The following is a 5846-nucleotide window of genomic DNA, read 5'->3' on the forward strand; positions in this document are numbered from 1 at the left end:
GACTTTCCCCATATAAACTGTTTCCCATGTGACTATAGAGAGGCAAAGATATGTAGAGAATCTTCCTGGATATTTAATTAGGGTCCTGAGTTCAAGGACTTTAAATTCCTGGTTAACATTTCCATTTCCTTTTAGAAAATTAGTCATTGGGAAGTAGACCCAACACAAAGGCTTACAGAGATCTAAGTGGTACTTTAAGGAGCTTCATCTAACAGTAGCCTGCAGAACGAACTATTGAGGGAAAATGGGTCTGAACAGAGATCAGTTAGCGCTTGGGAGTTGATTAGATCTAGGTTTTAATCTCAACTCATCAAAATACAAGGTGATCCTGGGCACATCACTTAACATCTCTCAGCTCAGTTCCTCATTTTCACACTGCAAAAAGGATGGAGTGGTACCTGCCTCACATATCTGTTCAAGGATGACACAAGAAAATGTACTTAAGCCTCCTAACACAATGCCTAGCACATAGTAAGAGCTTATTGTCTAATGTGATGGTATGTTGAAAAAAGATAATGGAAAGGAGAAGGGAATGGAAGGAACTGAACCAACCTGGAAGGAAAAAATTGAACATATTCAACAATTCAATAAATGACTGATGAGAAGTTTTATAGAGAGGAATAGAGTCTGGGGCCTCAATGAACCTCATATCAGTGATACATCCTAGTAACCAATACCATAACACTAATCAGAATGGAACTGGCTACCAATACAGCATTTTGAACTTTTCAAGAGCCCTTTCGAATCTTACATTTTATTTTATAATAATGTTATGACCCATACTTACTTAACAGGGTAACCTTTTCTGGGAAGAGCATGATCAATATTAGCACATTAATACAAGGATTGAAGCAATCTCTAATATTCCCTTCATTAATCATTGCTTCCAATCAGGTCATGAACATTGTGGTAAAGAGTTTCAGTCCTTTTGGGACCTCCAAGTCTCCAAGCCTTCCCATAATAACAGGTGGTTCAATTATGGGTTCCACAGTGATTCTTTCACAAGTATGCAAATACATTATAGTGTTGTTCATTCTGGTGCAGTTTATAATAGAAGAAAAATAACCTAAGTAGCCATCAGAAAGGAACAGATTGAATAAATTAGGTCATATCCATACCTGGAATATTGTGTCACTCTTAAAAAGAACAAAATGTGGTCTGGGGGTATAGCTCAGTGGTAAAGCACTTACTGAGCATATGTGAGACACTGGGTTTGATCCCAATATTTTAAAAAAAAAGCCAAATGGAGAAAAAAAATTAAGGTGCAGAACAATGTGAATCTATCTATATTGTGTGTGTGTGAATGCACACATACACACATATGTGTGTGTGTGTGTGTATATATATATATAACAATTTTATATAGACATATATAAAATCAAAATTTCTTAGAAGATACTGGCAATGAATAACAGTTTTTGGGGGTGGGATGGGGGTTAAAAGAAAAATATAGACTACACAGTCATTTTCATTTTAAAAATTCTTATTGAAATATTTCCTGTGTAGTGCAAAGTGTATTAGCTTTATGCTAAAAACATATTTTTTAAAAATTCTCTGTGATTCTGTGAAGTCCTGCAGGCTGAAAACATGCCATCAAATCCAACACTATAAATTAAAGAGACAGATGCACCTCTTGCCCTAGTCAATGATTATGTTTGTGGTTGTTTTCCTCCAGAAGAATTTATTTGATTTTAAATTAGAGATAAATTGAGCTATATTCATAGGGCTATTGTATTGATACAAAGTACTAGAATTGAATGCCTATCGGCAAAGGCAGCTCCATTGATAGATACACTGAGCAGATTTCTTTTAAGATGTCTGAATAGAAGTACTGACAACAAAATTCATAGTAAAAATGACATCCAATGTGATTCTGCAACCTGTACACTCAGAAAAATGAGAAATTATACCTCATCTGATTCAAATGTATGATAATGTCAAGATCATCGTACTGTCATGTGTATCTAATTAGAACAAATAAAAAATATAATATGAAAAAAATGACATCTAATCTTTGGGCGTGTCCAGCAACTGCCTAACAGTGCTCTAGATTTTTGCATGCATTGTTTCATCTAATACTTACAACATCCTTGCAAGGCAGGTATTATTGCCATTTCAGAGAGGAAACCAACAGTTACCTTCTTAGCTAAAGAATGTCTTCACAGAATTTTTCAAATGTTTTAACTTCTAACTACTGAAACCATATTGAGAAATTATGCTTAATTCTCATCATAGCTTCGAGAACTGGGCACTTCCCTAAGGCTGAAAGTCCTATGATAAATAACATGTTCAGGAGCTCCTCTGTCCAAAAATCCACTTGCAGGGGTCCTAGAAGTCAAATTTGGCATTCAGGTAGATCATTGAACCCCTCCCTCTTGGCCTCAAATCCTTTCTCTCTAAAATAGGAATATGAATACTGTCCTAACCTACATCAGAGATTGTTAGAAGTAGTAAATAAGGTAATTATGTGAAAACTCCAAGTACGGTGGTGAAAAAAAAAAGAGGTATTTGACTTTTACTCACACATAATAAGATTTATAGTCAATAATAATAAACCCTGAGGTGCATTCTCTTCAAAGAGTTAAACACTTTTACTACTAGAAAGATCCTGTAGTTAAAGACTTTTAGTACTAGAAAGATCCCTGACTTTGAAGAGGAGAACCCTTGGGTGAAAAGAACCAAAATAACACATCCAATATTGTGTCAGTCAGCTTTTTGTCACTGTGACCAAAATACTTGACAAGAACAAGTTAGAGTAGGAAAAGTTTATTTTAGCTCACAGTTTCAGAGGTTCAAACAATGGTAGGCAACAACTCCAACACTCTGGGCCTGAGTGAGCAGAGTGGCTGCAAGGTATGGCAGAGGAAACCTGCTGAGATCACCACAGCCAGGAAGCAGAGGGGGGCGGGTGGTGGGGAAAGGGAGACAGAGAAAGAAAGAAGGGAGGGAGAAAGGAACAAAATATAACCCCCAAGGGCACACCCCCAGTGAAATAAACCCTTGCCCCACCTTCCTACAGTTACCACCCAATAATTCATTTAAATTATTAATCCAGCAAATAGATTAATCCACTGATTAGGTTAAAACTCTCATGAGCTAATCATTTTCTGTCTGGACATTCTTGCATTGTCTCACATGAGCTTATTGGAGGATACCTCATATCCAAGACATAAATATCACACTGCAGAATCAACCCTTAAACCCAAGTCTTCCAAGTCCAAATCCCAAACACTTGGCACTCTCTTGGCTGTCTCCCCAGCAATCCTCATCACTGCCATCTAAATGTCTTCTCTGCCACTGCTGTTTAGGCAAGACGATCCCTGCAAATCAGAAAAGTTTCTTTGACTTTGTTTCTTCATCTGCAAGATGAACTATGAGCAATGAGGACCTTGCTGGCCCTGTCATTGTATGTCCTGTAACTAGCAGCAGAGTTGGGATTAGAAGCCTGGTCTCTACCCACCCCCCACCTCAACCCACACACACAGGGCTCTTTGCACCATCCCAAATAGTGATCACTCCCTGAGTAGAGTGAGTTCTATTCATAAGACAAATAGACAGCAAACAATCTATGTGATGACTGAAATTGCCTCCTAAGGAAGTATCTCAGTACCAACCACACCAAAAACCACTCTGAAATCCCACCATTAGAGATGTACCTATTTTAGCTAAAGTTTTGAGTCTCGAGATACTCTGTTAATATGCAAGTATCCCTAAAAAGGGTAGGTACAATGGCCACTTCAGGTCATCAACCCTTGAACCCAGATAATTGGGAAATGACTTTGGAGTTTGACCTGATTTGGGTCCAGTCTCTGCCATTTTCCAGCTATATGAATTTGGGAAAGATACTGAACCACTTGTTCTTTTTCTATCTATAAAATGGGTAAAATAAGATCCACCTCAGCAGGGTGGGATGAGGAAGATTAAATGTCAAGTATGTATTTTGTCTGTCTAATTAGCACTTAGCAAATGGTGTTTTCACTACTATTAATTATACTATGTTTTAAGTTGTTTTCTAAAACATGACAGAATATATGAAAGACCCCTGGAGAATAGGTTTGGTAGGATAAAGAAGATCAAGAATATACCAAAGCACCAGGCACAGAACCAGGCTCAAGATTCTGTTAAAGGATAATTTCTAAAAGAAGATTATAAATAACTCTCTTGCAAAGTGAACATGTGTCAAAGATTTTATTTAACTCACTAAGTCATGAGGGAACCAGTAAGATGTTACAACCTGATCAAGGGAGAATCAAAGCAGTGCATATACACAGGCAGACAAGGAATGCTGAAATGAAATTACAAATAGATACAAAATGAACCAAAACACAATATCACTCCACCAGACACAACTAATTTGCATTTCTATGGGCAAAACCAATTTGCATTATTATCAGTTTTCAACAACTTATAGAGATAAGAAATTCAAAGACAATGAATGGTAGAGAGAACCATGAAAGGTATGCTAAATCCACACTCAGTTTTTGCTTTGGTCTTTTTTTCCCTATTTAAGAGACTCCCAGTTTTCCTCATAAGTCCCACAAAGTAGTCTGGGCCCACAGTTACTCCTTGAGATCAGGGTATTGGGAAAGGAGAGAAGAAGAGGGGAGAAGACATACAGAGAGACAATGAAAGAGAACAGATTCTCACTTCTTCTGAAACATAAGGACAATCTGTAATATAATACCATCCCCAGTAGAAGTCTCTTTGCTTTGCTCTTAATAAAAAGTAAGCAGAGGGTGACAGACACACTTTGTTATCTCTTAATATTTGCTCTCATCTCCTTTCTTGGTAACAGAATCCTCCATTTTTAGCAAGGCAAAGGGCCACTTAAAATGAAGACTTCTTCTCCTCACTTGTAGCTTGGTGTGAACATGTGAGTAAGTCTTCTGGCCAATGGGATGGAAACTTAAAAGTCCTGGGTAAATTCCAGGAATGATCCTTATAAGGAATGGGCATGACCTTCTTTGACCTTTCCATTTTTCTGCCAGCTCAAATGGTGGATTCAGTGACTGGAACTTGAGCAACATCTCAGTGAAGACCATCTGTTAAGCATAGCTGAGTATCAACATAGCAGGACCCTGTGACTGTGATAACTTCATGAAACATTCTTCATAAGAGAGATATGGACCTTGTTACATACAGATGAACTTAATCCAAACTGATACAGGGAGAGGCCCTGAGGAAAGTGAGTCATTTTCCTGAGAAGTCTCAATTTAAATTGAAATTGTTCCTCTGAAAAAAATACATTTATATTTATAGCTAAACTTCAACTGAGTACAACCATACATTACTATCCTCTGCTCACTCACATGTACACAATTTTCTGGGGACAAAGTTATCTCTATCTGTAATCCATAAGGGATATTTGAAGATGTCACCTGAAATTGGTAGTAGGAATTAATAACTGTGGTGGGAGCAACCCAATGTGGTTCATGATGTGCCTGTCACAGAGGCACACACCTACAAAAATCCCAGTTTCCTACCTCCTGGCTCAGGAACTCAGGTGAGTTTTACAGCAGGGAGGTAGCCTATTTCAAAGTAGACTGAGAGGAAGACTGAGAGGAAGTTCCACATGCTAGAAGGGAAAATTTCATTTCATTTCTGATTATCTGCATTTTTATAGGCTGAAATATCCAAAACCACATCCAATATAAAACCCAGTGGTGTCTGGCTTTGGTACACATTCATTCTTGCAGCAGCTGCAGATTTACCTTGGTGATTATCTCTTCCTGAAGCTAATATCAGAGATGGTTGGCATTCCCCAAGCACACGCTAACTAATTGCAGGCAAAGTGAGCTAAACATGCCATACTGGGATTAAAATTGTGTTGCAGATAATCAACAAGC

The sequence above is a fragment of the Urocitellus parryii genome, chromosome X, assembly GCF_045843805.1.
Source record: "Urocitellus parryii isolate mUroPar1 chromosome X, mUroPar1.hap1, whole genome shotgun sequence".
NCBI lineage: Eukaryota > Metazoa > Chordata > Mammalia > Rodentia > Sciuridae > Urocitellus > Urocitellus parryii.